The sequence below is a fragment of the Natrix helvetica genome, assembly GCF_964273705.1.
Source record: "Natrix helvetica genome assembly, chromosome: W".
Lineage (NCBI taxonomy): Eukaryota > Metazoa > Chordata > Lepidosauria > Squamata > Natricidae > Natrix > Natrix helvetica.
This window is the reverse complement of record NC_138555.1, coordinates 42,419,355-42,433,481: the sequence shown is the minus strand read 5'-3', so window position 1 is coordinate 42,433,481 and position 14,127 is coordinate 42,419,355. Positions and strand designations below refer to the sequence as shown.

General features: G+C 44.3%; 1 protein-coding gene across 6 annotated transcripts in view; it reads left to right on the top strand.

Annotated features, from left to right (window-relative positions):
- Positions 1 to 11,581: 11,581 nt before the first annotated feature.
- LOC309400849 (serine/threonine-protein phosphatase 4 catalytic subunit-like) overlaps positions 11,582 to 14,127 on the top strand; it is a 45,557-nt gene continuing 43,011 nt past the window's right edge. For 4 of the 6 annotated variants that reach the window (XM_081969548.1, XM_081969551.1, XM_081969549.1 and 1 more), the window contains exon 1: positions 11,582 to 11,759. The gene's annotated coding sequence lies outside the window, so the exon portion shown is untranslated. The remainder of the gene's footprint in view (positions 11,760 to 14,127) is intronic. The other 2 variants (XM_081969552.1, XM_081969550.1) reach the window with 1 other exon arrangement.

The window sequence follows — 14,127 nt, the reverse complement described above, 5'->3', positions numbered from 1 at the left end:
GAGCAGAGGAGTTTGGGAAATATCTGCTGGATAAAGTCGCTCAAATCCGGAAGGATTGGGTCCCCTTCAGTGGCCCAGTCGAGACGCCAGTGGCGAGTCTTGAGAAACCTTTTTGGGAGGAGTTTGACTTGGTTGCCATCGAGGATTTGGACAGATTGCGTGGACGACTGCGACCTACCACATGTTTGCTGGACCCGTGTCCCTCCTGGCTTGTACTGGCTTCCTGGGAGGTTACACGCGACTGGCTCCTGGGCCTAGTGAACGCTTCGTTGGGTGAGGGGTCTCTCCCGGCCGCCTTGAAAGAGGCGGTGGTGAGACCCTTGCTCAAGAAGCCTTCCCTGGACCCTACGGAGCTGGCCAATTATCGTCCTGTCTCCAACCTTCCCTTTTTGGCGAAGGTTGTAGAGAGTGTGGTGGCTTCTCAGTTCCCACGTCATCTGGAGGAGAATGATTATCTAGACCCGCGCCAGTCCGGCTTTCGCCCTGGGCACAGCACTGAGACGGCCTTGGTCGCGTTGGTAGATGATCTCTGGAGGGCCAGAGATAGGGGTTGCTCCTCTATCCTGGTCCTATTAGACCTCTCGGCGGCTTTTGATACCATCGACCATGGTATCCTGTTGCACCGACTGGAGGGGTTGGGGGTCCGGGGCACCGTTTTGCGGTGGTTCGGCTCCTACCTCTCCGGCCGGACGCAACGTGTGTTGGCAGGGGAGCAGAGGTCGACCCTAAGCTCCCTTACTTGTGGGGTGCCACAGGGGTCGGTCCTCTCGCCGCTCCTGTTCAACACATACATGAAGCCGCTGGGTGAGATCATCCGTGGTTTCGGGGTGGGATATCATCTGTACGCTGATGATACTCAGCTGTACATTTCCACCCCGAACCACCCCAACGAGGCCATCGAAGTGATGTCCCGGTGTGTGGAAGCCGTACGGGTCTGGATGGATGACAACCGACTCAGGCTCAACCCTTCCAAGACGGAGTGGCTGTGGGTTCCGGCCCCCCGGTTCAACCAGATAATTCCATCTCTGGCCATTGGGGGCATTCAACTTGCCCCCGTGGAGCGGGCGCGCAATTTGGGCGTCCTCCTGGATGCCAGGCTGTCCATGGATGAACATGTGACAGCCGTGGCCAGGGGGGCGTTCCACCAGGTTCGCCTGGTGCGCCAATTGCGCCCCCTATTGGACCGGGACGCCTTACGCACAGTCACCCATGCGCTGGTGACGTCTCGCCTGGACTACTGTAACGCTCTCTACATGGGGCTTCCCTTGAAATGCACTCGGAGACTGCAGTTGGTCCAGAATGCGGCCGCGCGGGTGATTATGGGGAGTACCAAGTACTCCCATGTGACACCTCTCCTGCGCGAGCTGCACTGGCTTCCTGTGGTCTATCGAGTGCGTTTCAAGGTTTTGATTACGATCTTTAAAGCGCTCCATGGCTCAGGACCTAGTTACCTGCGGGATCGTATTCTGCCCCATACATCCCTACGACCCATCCGCTCGCACAGAGAGGGACTTCTCCAGGTGCCGTCTACCAGACAGTGCCATGGGGCAGCGCCTAGGAGCAGAGCCTTCTCTGTGGCGGGCCCAGCCCTGTGGAATGACCTCCCCCCGGATATTAGGACTACTACTGACCTCCGCTCCTTCCGTGTCAAGCTCAAGACCCACCTTTTCCAAATAGCTGGCCTGGCTCGACCATAACTTCGTAACGCTCCTGATGGGTTTTTTAATTTGGTAATTTTATTAGGGGATTTTAAATTGTATTTTTAACTGTCTTTCACTTAAGTCCATCCTCCTCCATGCACATATGTATATGTCTCTGTTCTCTTGTATATATGTTTGTCTTATGTGTATTTTTTATCTGTTTGATTGTACGCCGCCCCGAGTCCTTCGGGAGAGGGTTGCGGCTAATCAAATAAAATTATTATTATTATTATTATTATTTACGACCTTTCTTACCACCGCTGTTAAGTGGATCGTTGTTTAAGTCAGTCAGACGATGGTTAAGCAAAGCTGGCTCCCACATTGACTTTTCTTGTCAGACGGTTGCAAAAGAGAGATCATGTCACGTGACCCCAGGACGCTGTGACCATCATAAATGTGAGTCAGTTGCTATGCATCCAACTGTAAATCATGTGACCATTGGGATACTGCAATGGTCATGAGTGTGAAAAATGTCAACAGTGGCATTGCAACTTTGAATGGTCACTATATGATATGCTCATAAGTTGAGGACTACCTGTACTGTTTTCCAATTTGACAGCAATCCTTGACTTACAACCGTTGCAGTTTGGGGGAGGGGGATCCCGTGTTTATCTATATATATAAAAGCAAAATACCACTCACGCATCATCACAAAATCTCCAGAACCATAAAGCCTACAAACTTCAAATTTGCCACGTATGTTCCTCTTGGCTTCTAGGTGCTCACTAAGAAAAGATTTTTCAAAATGACCATCAGAGCATTAGTATTTCCTCTATTATTATTAATACGCTCTGATGCTAAGGAGTTCTAGTCCCCCTCCCCACCTGAAAAGAAATATGTTCCAAATGCAAAACACAAGCAGAGGAGATTCAGTTTCAGTTTAACTTTCACAGCAGGAAGGAGCTGTCAGCGTTCCAAATATCATGCAGAATTAAATCAGAGTCCAAGGCAGAGCTATCCTTAAAGTTCCAATTTAATAAGACAGACATGTTGGTACATCTGTGGAAACCCAAATCTGAAAGCTTCCTAGGTTTCCACCCAGTTGAAAGTTCATGATCTTGTCCCCACACCCACAAGTTCATCACATGGTCCAATCTTTCTCTGCCACGCTGGCATTTCCACGCATCTAGTTCTGGTCAGATGCAGAGGTGCGGAGACAAAGAATGACCTTAATTTCTAGAAAGGAATTTTTCATTTTGAAAACAAACACATTCTACTCCTTACTATTCCCCCCTCCCAATTCCCCACTAATGAACAGCATAGTAAAGAAAGAGAGAGAGTGTGTGGCAGGCCAAAGATCTTAAAAGGAAATATAACTGCAGGCCTGACAGCAGCTTTACTACAGAACAGTTGAGCTAAGCCCCGCAAAGACTGTGTGCTCTCTCCACTTCTCTTCTCTCTATATACCAATGACTGCATCTCAAACGATCCATCTGTTAAACTACTGAAGTTTGCAGGTGATACAACAGTGATTGGTCTCATTCGAGACAATGATGAAACCGCATACAGACGGGAGGTTGAACAACTAGCCTCATGGTGTGACCGGAACAAACTGGAACTGAACCAGTGACGTGCAGTCAGGGGAGGCAGAGCCTCACCGCTCTCATCATGAAAAGAAAAAAAAATCTTCTCTTTTCTCTTTCATCTCTTTCTTGCGCGTACAAGCAAAATACCCCAGGATCACAGTGGCGGGGACAGCAACTCCTTCCGCTGCGCTGCGGAGAAGAGCCACAGGAAGGAGGAGAATGGGACTACGTGTGTTGATACGCAATACCGTATACAGATAGCTGTTTAGTTTATAAGTGTTTACTATTATGGAGAAGATGGCACACGCACCATCAGCAAATTTATCACTGATAACCTGGTTGGATGGAACAAACTATGTTTCCTGGTCAATGAAGTGCAGCTTACTCCTGCGTACTGAGGGATTGTGGGTTGCTGTACAGAATCCACCGGACGTGACTTCTTGGGATCCAGATGACGAGGATGATGCCAAGAAGATAGCAGAGTTTCAAAGATGCAACGAACGAGCATTGTGTATAATTGGTCTAACACTGACTGACCAACAGTTAGTTCATATTCGTGGGGAGAATTCTGCAGCAAGATGTTGGGAGAATTTGAAGAAGATATATGTACGTGACACTGTAGGTGCACATATACATCTTACCCGCAAACTGTTTAGGGCACGTCTTCTGAAGGGTGGAGATATGTTAGCTCATTTAAACTTTATAAAAGGAGTTTTCCAAGAGCTACATGAAAAAGAACTTATTTTCTCAGAGTTACATCAAATTTACATCATTCTGTCATCACTAGATGAGAGTTATGATGATTTTGTATCGTCCCTCGAGGTCCTAACCCGAAATGAACTAACATTGACTTACATAACTGCACGTCTGTTGGAAGAGTCGAGAAGAAGGTTGGAAAGAGAGCAACTGCGAGTGAAACCACCACAACATGAAGAGTCACCTTCAACTGCCTATAGTGTTAGAGAATGTTTTTCTTGTGGGGCAAAGGGGCATATAGCTAGATTCTGTAAACATGCAAAACAACAGAATACTAGAAAGGCTAAGAAAAATGCTAATGTCAACTTAAGTATGTCTCCTTTGACTATCTCTAGAAATGCAACAATAAGCCATGATTCATGGGTTGTTGATAGTGGAGCATCACAGTGCATGACTAGAAATAAGAATTGTTTTATAAAAATGTCTGCCAGCAAGCAACATGTATCTTTGGCAAATGGATGGAGGGTGAAAGCATCTGGTGAAGGTATGGCAAGGTGTTCATTTGTAAATGAGCATTTATCCATGTTGTATATACCTAAACTGAAATTTAATTTGTTATCAGTAAGAGCTCTAGTTAACATTGGCTATGTAGTAACCTTTAGGGGAGATAACTGTATCATAGAAAAAGAAGGTAATGGGATTACTGCAAAATTAACAAATGGTTTATATATAACTGATGACCATACTGCTAATTCAGTGTATGACAATGTGAAGCCACATGATGAATGCATACATCTGCTACATAGGCGTATGGGGCACATTAATTTCAAAATGCTGCAACAAACTGTAAAGTCAGAGGGAGTGAAATTAAAACCTTGCAGTAAGTATTTAAATTGTAATGTATGTAGTAAGGAAAACAGCAGGGTTACTCCAGCAAACAGACTTAATGGGTTTAAAACTAAGGAACTTTTGGAAGTTGTTTTTGCTGATCTAATTGGACCTATAAAACCCAGTTTGGGAGGGGCCTGTTATGTTTTGAGCATCATGGATCATTACTCAAGATATGGTTTCTGCTATTTAATGAAAGACAAGATGGAAACATTTCAACAATTTTTTAATTGGCTGAGTTTTGCAGAAAGAAAGATAAAAGCCAATGTTATTACTGTAGTTACTGATAATGGGATGGAGCTTACAAATTATAAGTTCCAAACTATGTTAAAAACAGCTGGTATTGAGCATAAACGTTCTGCTCCTTATAGACCTCAACATAATTTGTTTGTAGAATGAAGGGGGCAAACGTTACAAGCCATGACTAGAACCATATTAGCCGATTCAGGATTGCCTGAAACATTATGGGGTGAAGCCATGATGTGTGCTAATCATTTACTGAACAACGTTCTAAATACTTCTACTGGAGAGGTACCATTTACTCGTTGGCATGGTAGGAAACCTGATTTGAGCTACTTGCTACTTTGAGTTCCTAGCATGGGTGCATATTCCAGCACAGATCAGATTAAAGGGACAACATAGAGCTAGGAAATTATTTTTTGTTGGTTATAACTCAAACCATAGATCTTATAGGTTCTGGGAACTAGGGACAATTAAGATCTATCACAGCGCAAATGCGAAGTTTTTAGAGCATGTTGGTTGGGATAAACTGGAAATAAACAACGATGTAGTGATTGAAACCCAGGTTTTTCCTAGTGGTAAAACAGAGAAAACAGATATAAAAATTAAGGAGGAAGTGCAAAGTCAGGAGGAGTTAGAAGAACGGGAACAGACGCAACAAGAGAGTCCAATAGTGAGCCCTGAATTACCCAGAAGGTCAACCCGTGTAACGCGGCCACCTGATAGGTATCAGGCATCTGTTGCATGTCAAGTAGATAAAGTTCCTGCAACGTATAATGAACTATCAATGTATTCTAAAGAGGAGCAAATAGTTTGGAAAACAGCAATGAACAGAGAACTGAAATATTTACAAGATCTGGAGGTATATGAGAATGTGAGATTACCACCAGGTGAAAAGGCGATAGGGTGTAAATGGATTTATAAGATTAAAACAAGTGCAGATGGGACAGTTACCCATAAAGCTAGATTGGTAGCACAAGGTTTCAACCAGTGAGCAACTGATTATGATGAAGTGTTTGCACCAAGTTTAAAAGCCATAACATTGCGTGCATTAGTTTGGGCAGCTAAGCATGGATATGTAATAAATCATTTAGATGTTGAAACAGCATATCTTCATGCACCATTGCAACACACTATTTATTTAAAGAAACCTGAAGGATTAAACACTGATAGCAACATTGATTGTTGGTAATTTAAAAAGAGCCTGTATGGTTTAAAACAGACTACGAGTGGAATCAATGCATAGTGAAGGAATTAGCAAGGATAGGGTTTAAAGCTGGTTTAGCTGATCCTTGTTTATTTAAGATAGAAAGTGATGGTATGACTTCATTATTGTTATTGTTTACAGACGATATAGTGTTGATTACTAAAACAGAGCAGAAGGCCACTGAAATTATTAAACTATTGAAAAAGAGGTTTAAAATAAAACATCTTGGTGAAATAAAGAAATATCTTGGATTGAAGATAGATAAGACTAGGGGAGGATATAAAATATCACAGGCTGATAAGATCAATCAGTTACTTAGGAATTACAAAATGGAACTGTGTAAACTTGCTAAAACTCCTATGAGTCAGGAATTTAGCAATGATAACAAAAGCCCAGTTTTTGATAAGAATATTTATCAATCCCTAATTGGTAGTTTATCTTATCTTAGCAATTGGTCTAGACCAGATATTTCATACAGCGTTAATCAATTGGCAAGGTTTAATGCCGAACCCACTGAACGGCATTGGCAAGCAGCAAAACGTGTATTAAAGTATCTGAAACAGACAATACACTATACATTATACTTAGAGCCTAAGGATGAATTGTTATTAACCGCATACGCTGCTGCAAGTTTTGCAACTGAAGTTTCCACGCGTAAATCTACATCAGGTATCACGATATTCTTAGGAAAGGCATTGGTTGGATGGCGGTCTATTCGTCAAAAGCATATAAGTTTATCAACAATGGAGACTGAATTTTCATGTTTATCTTTGTTATGTACCAATTTAATTTGTTACAAGCAACTACTGATAGCTATGGGAATTAATGTTTGTGAGCCTATTGTTGTATACGAGGACAACCAAGCAGCGATCCAAATGGCAACAAATATTGCTGTAAAGACAAGGACAAAGCATACTGACTTAAGATATATGAATGTACGGCAAAGTGTTAGTTGTAAAATGATTACACTAGAATATTGTATGTCTGAAGAGAATGTTGCTGATCATTTTACCAAAGCACAAGGTACGGTCAAACATAAACAATGTTGTGATGTTTATGGATTGAGAATGTGAAGTTGTGTGTAAATACATTGACAACCCAAGAGGGGAGAATGTTAGGGATGTAACCCTAGGCTTGGCTTGGCAATGTATATAAGCTATGATTACTTTACTGTTACTTTAAATGCTTAAGAGATGTAATTGGTTTGTTACCTCAAGCAGTCATAAGAGGGAGCCAAAACGACTGTTAGCTCTCTGTTTTGTTAGACGCTGGTCGGTGTATTGTGAGGTATTGTGGTTTGCTACTGTTAGCTATATTTTGTGTGTTCGACTGACTATTTTGATAACTGAACTACTGAACCGTGTATGACTTGGACTGTTAACCGGACTCTGAATACCTCTATATTTCTACATAGTAAACTACTATATTTCTATACTATTCAGTGTCTCTGTATGCTGGTTTGTGCGTGTTCTTCCATATCACTCTCATTACGCTTCTCTGCATACTCGCTCTCCTAACGGGGAGCTTAATTACTTAACAGGTATTACGCAAGGAAGAAAGGCTAGGCTTGCCACACCACATAACAGCAGAAATAACATCTGTTTTGGCTATTTCCCTGACCACACCTGACTTGTTCATATAGAAACAGCAGTCTTCTCCCAGGAATACACACAAACCACCTTTCTCAGCTGTCAGGAGGTCTATGGCAGTGATGGCGAACCTTTTTTGGCTCGTGTGCCACAAGTGGGGGGAGCGCAGGGGGGTCGAGTGCGGGCGTGCCGCACCCATAATGCAACGCGTGACCCCCCCAGTGTGCATGCGCGCACAATGCGCGACCCCTCCCATTTTTACATGTTTTTTTTGCCCTCCCCAGGCTCCAGGGGCTTTATAGGAGCCTGGGGAGGGCGAAAAGAGCCTCCCCCGACCCCCCGGAGGCCCTCTGGAGGCTTCAGGGACTGCCCGGAGGCTTCCCTGAAGCCTTCGGAGTGCTTAAAACCACCCTCTGAGCAAACCGGAAGTGACTTCCGGGTTGCTCGGAGGGTCGTTTTAAGCGCTCCGAAGGCATCAGGGAAGCCTCGGACCGTCCCTGAAGCCTTCGGAACGCTTAAAACGACCCTCCGAGCAACTCGGAAGTCACTTCCGGTTTGCTCGGAGGGTGGTTTTAAGCGTTCCGAAGGCATCAGGGAAGCCTCGGACGGTCCCTGAAGCCTCCGGGGGGGGGGGCGGGGGAGGCTCTTTTCATCCTCCCCAGGCTCCTATAAAGCCTCTGGAGCCTGGGGAAGGCGAAAAATAGCTTTTAAAAAGGTGAACTCAGCTGGCCAGCGCTCGCATGCGCGCTGGCCAGCTGACAGGGCAGCGCCTCGCGTGCCATAGGTTCGCCATCACGGGTCTATGGCATGCCGGTTTTGCAAAACCACTGCTGCCAAGGAATCTATTCAATCCTGGACCTCAACCAAGGTTCCAGCAATTTGATTCAGGCTTTGTTGAAATTCCTCAGATAATTGCTTAGACTGTATTGTAGAGTGTCTGTCTAGGGCTAAGGTATAATTCTGATGTACATTGCTCTTCAGCCAGTGTCCCTACAGGAATGCCAGGTTCCTGATAACGTTTGATGCACAAGGAGGGTGACCCTATAATTTCCACACCCACGGCTATGGGGCCAACAATGGGGAGACGGCTCATCCCCAGCCTTTGAGTGCATTGTACAAGTCACCTTGCAACTTGGCTTCTGCAGCTTTGGTTCCCCATCTACCACTCTTTTCAAGGACTATTGTGGCCTTGGTCTTTTCCCAAAGATCTGGCTCAACTGGAACAGCATGGTAAGATGAAGGGCCAGCAGATAAACACAACTAGCATTTTTGACCTAGGGCAGGGTCAGACTGATTAATTAGGCTTTAACCCAACTCCAGTATTCTTAACATATAGTTCCCTTTTCTCAATTGTTGCAGGGGCCCGTTCTCCCTATGTTCTACCCCATTTCTTACAGGGATTGTCAGATGGTTGACCTTAGGTATTGGGGTTGGTTTACGGTTCTGTCCCCATGCATAGACGATGCGCTGTTGGCAGGAGCAGACCTGTTCCACACCCTGTGACCTGATTCTGCCCTGTTCTTTGGGATTCTCAACATCCTTGGATCTTCCCTCAAGGGCAAGGGGGGTTACTCGGGCATTCTCACAACATTGGGAACTACTATTCAGGATGTTATCACTTAGCAGGCCCTTTGCCAATAACAGCCAAAGCCACAAAAAGCTCATAACTGTCCCTTATACAGAACCTTTCCAAACACAATTCTTTTAACCTACAGAATCACTTCATTAGGGAGAAGGTGGGGGTTATATATAATTTAGGGAAGGGCAATATCAGTTTTGGGTGATCTACAAAACCAAGTCTTATTTGCTAAATATATTGCCCACAATCCCAAGACTCCTATTATGCTACAGAGGACCCACTCCCACGGTTCCTCAAACATAAGTGCCATCAGAAGATTCATACTGCTCTTTGTCAATGATTTTAGCCTCAGCACCTGTCTTTCTCGGGAGGGGGCAATTCCCGAAGAATGAATATCCAATACAACAAATCACAATAAGGGCAAACACACTCACTAAAGCAATAGATAGTGCAGTTATGGCTATGAATGCTCGACTTTCCATACCCTGACAGGTGCCCAGATTTTCTAATACATCTTATATCTAATAAATGGAATGTTGTCTTCCTCCTCCAAATCTTCGGCCATACGTAGAGGAGTCAGCTTCCAGGGGTGACACCCAGTAAGGCCTCTTCTGCCCCGTATGTAGTTTGTCCGTTGCTGGTAGGACAGATATAGGGGCGCTTCTTCAAGCGTACCACTAGAGGACGGGCTTCGTCCTGGTCTGCCTCACAGTACTCCTCAGCAGCTGGCTTAACTCGTGTCCAGTGAATCCAAGACTTGGATTCTAACACTTTTACTGCAGGTGGAGAACACATTGTTAGGGGCATCTCCGTTGGGAGACAGAAAATAGCGCAGCGGAATGTACAGCTAGAGAGAAAGAACATTGCTAGTAGAAAAATACACGAATAGAGTTTCAGACACTGCTAGTAAAAAACAAGTAGCTTTACTACTAATAATTGCTTCACAAGCAAGTGATAGTAGATATATGTCCAAACACAATTCAAAGAACAAACAATTGCTTACAGTTGCAGTTCATGTTCCAGTCATCAAGCGAGCAAGTAGTTATCGAACATATGACAAGCAGAGAGAGTGAGCTCTCCTGACTCCCTCTTATTGTAAAGTTAATTACAGCTGATAAGTACATTCACCCATTTAAAGCAACAACGACCATTTGTTATTGTATATAGATATATGTTGCCTACCCAACACTAGTATACTCCCAACAATGTCATTTGAAACTTTGCTGACAGAAGTAGAATTTGAATCAACTGGCACAAACTGGTGATGATCTCTTGTGCCAGCTATTGTGCTGCTAACTTTCCATCTTTCTTCTTGCAGCATCCTGCTTTCTTCGATTTCTTCCTTTGGAACGTATATATATTTAATTCTGTGAATGTTTCTGTTGCGAAAGCTGAACAGATCTGTTGGCGTCAGTATTTGGTTGGTTGATGGTCGCTGGAGGCTGGGTCGAGCAGCCAAATGTTTAGTTGTGCCGCCAACTCCATTGCATTGTGATTTGGTGAAATTTGGTGAAACCAAATCACATGGTGAAACATTCACAGAATTAAATATATATACGTTCCAAAGGAAGAAATCGAAGAAAGCAGGATGCTGCAAGAAGATGGAAAGTTTCACCATGTGATTTGGTTTCACCAACTCCATCGCATAGTGATTTGCAACAATCATCTGGTTGTTGCAGGGGTGGTAGATTGTGCACACACACGCAGTGCGAGTCAGGCATGCATGCGAACAGAACTCGCATGCGCGCAATCAGCCAACTGGTAGTGAAGGTAAGTGCAACCCACCACTGTCTGTGTCCCCTTCTTTTAAAACCCTTGTTGGAAGTAAGACATCTTATTTTCCATGTTACCTTACAATATTAAGTCATTAGCTATAAATAAATATCTACATGTATGTGGCAGAAGTTCTGGAGAACCGGTAGTGGAATTTTTGAGTAGTTTGGAGAACAGATAAACACCACCTCTGAATGACCCTGCTCCCATCTGTTCACTGCCTCTCGAGGCCCAGCTAATCGGGAAGGAATGGGGATTTTGCAGTATCCTTCCCCTGCCCCGCCCACCAAACCCCACCCACAGAACCGGTAGTAAAAAAATTGAATCCCACCACTGGTAAGTGCACACCTATGCAATTCCTTCTGGTGCGATAACTCAAAGAGCCAAGGTCGCTCCGCCTCCCCCACTTGCGTCTAAGAAGGAAGCGGAAGTGACGTCCTGTGTTTTAGTAGTGGAGAGCCGAAAAGAGGGAGGGTTAAACCTGAGGCCCCGGAGCCGGTGGGTGCCGCAGAGCAGCTGCTACTGTTTCCGCCGTCGCTGCCCCGACCCTCCAGGTACGCGGTGAGTTTTTTTGTTTTAATCGCGGAGCCATCCTCTCCATCTCCCTTCGCCCCTGGTGACGGGCCTGCCGTGTGGGGGTGGGGGAGCGAGGAAAGGAGGCAGCGTGGCCATTCCGCGCCGGTCAAGCGATGCCTCGTGGTCGGGGCAGCTAAAAGGCTCCGTGGCTGGCGCTCCAACAGGGCTGCCATGTCGAAGAGGGGCATGCTCTTCCCCCATGAGTGCATGGAAAGGGCAGGCTGCTTTTCCAAAACTCGGGCGAGGAGCCCTGCTTGTGGTGGGGACTCGGGGGAGGGAGGTCCGTTTCATTGCACAGAGGCAGGACGGTGGCGGGGAGGTTTCACCTATGGGTATCACCTGGGGAAGTTAGAGGTGGGGGTGGATATTTTGGGGGCGGGGGTTCCAATGGTAAAGGAGGGGAGGGGTCCTTATGCTCCTCCCCCCATCCTATTTGTTCTGTTAAAATTCGAGTGAAGCAACAACCTGGCCCACATGGGGTGGGAAAATTGGGTTGAGGTGCCTTCTGACGCCTTGGTTGAGCTTCCAGCTTCACTGGTGGTGGTGGTGGGGAGGTCTTGGGATATCACACCCAATTTTACTTTCTCTTTTCTTGCCCTCCTTTTGATAAGGCACCTTAAAAGTTCATGTGACTTTTCTCCACCGAGGATGTATGAACTTTGCAGTGAGGTTTGCTTCTTCCTCTCTTTAATTTCTGCTGTCTTTAAGTATGTTGAATTGCTGTTTTGTTTGTGCCAGGGTTAGGAATGGATGGCAGTTGCATATTTGTCTTGAGAGCACCAGGTTTAGGAAGGCTGTGAACCAGTGGTTAGGGTTTCAAAAAAATTTAGAACCTCTTCTGTAGGTGTGGCCTGTTTTATGACAGTGGCTCGGCGGTCATGTGACCGGGTGGGAGTTGCTTGGTGGTCATGTGACCTGGCGGGCATGGCCAACTTGGAAAATGTGGTGAAACTCACTTAACAACGCTCTTGCTTAGCAACCAAAATTTTGGGCTCAATTGTGGTCATAAGTTCTCTTTCTTTCTTCCTTTCTCTTTCCTTCTTTCTCTCTCTTTCTATCTTTGTCTCTCTCTTTTTTTTCTCTCCCTTCATTCCTTCCTTTCTTGTGTGTACCTCTCCCACTTTCTTTTTCTCTCTTCCCTCCTTCCTTCCTTCTTTCTTATCTCTCTCTCTCCAACTTACTTTCTTTCTCATTCTTTCTTTCTCTCTCTCTCATACACACACACACACCATTTCCCTCATGTCTGCCACTGACAGCTCTCAAAGAGAAGGAAGGATTCCTGCCTTGGGAAGGGGTTGGACTAGATTACCTCCATGTTCCCTTATATGCTCCTAGGTCTACTGTACACATATATGTTCTGCTCTGTGCCAGTTGAAACTGTTTTGCGTTTGCGTGTGAGGGGATATTCTTTTCCAATTTTTAATTTTTTAATAATTTAATTAATTAAAACACACTCTAAAATATTTAGATAGCAAATGTAAGAACACTTTAACCATACAGTAAACAAAGGACTAAAAATTGAAATATGAATTTGCAGAGCAATTTCTCTCTCTAGATATAAAGCTAAGTCTTTCTTCAAAAACATCTAACACAAACTAATGTTCTTTTAAGGAGTGTTAAGAATTCCCTTGAATAGGTATTTTCAGGGTAGGTAGCTGGCTACCACAGACAACCAAAACAAATCCTTCCCATGATCAAGGTCATACATGGGTCAACCATTCATAGAATATAGCAAGCCCTCTTAAAGGCAGGAAGTGGTTGATATCTGGTTTCCCTGTCTTATCATTCCTTAAGGAAAAATATATTTCCCTTTTTCTTTTCCTCAAATAAAAGAGAAATCTGGAAGTATAAAATTCTTGTAAACATGCATTTTTTGATATACACCTGTAACAATATAATAGCATAATGGAAAAAACTGTGGGAATTAATTTTTTATAGCAGTCAAACCTCTCATGACCTATTTATCCAAATAGATATAATATTAATAAAATAATGTGCTTTAATTTATGGATAGTGGGAGGGAAATAGTAATCTTACTCTTCATGGCAATGTAATGTCTATTATCAATCTAAATATATATTTGGTTATACCAAGTAGACAAATAAAAATAACCTCCTGCTAGTTCTCATATTCCTGGTGACAATGAGCCAACTGAATGATTTACAGCTTATTTTGAAAAGAGTCTCAAGTCTCCTCAGAACTGGGCACCCCGTTTTCCATCTTTTGAAAATATTCCACTTATAGTGGAAAAAAAGTGCAACAAAGAGGTCAAACAGAAGGGAAGGCCTTAACTCATATTGTGAAACTAAACACACACACACACACACACACACACACACACACACACACAAAT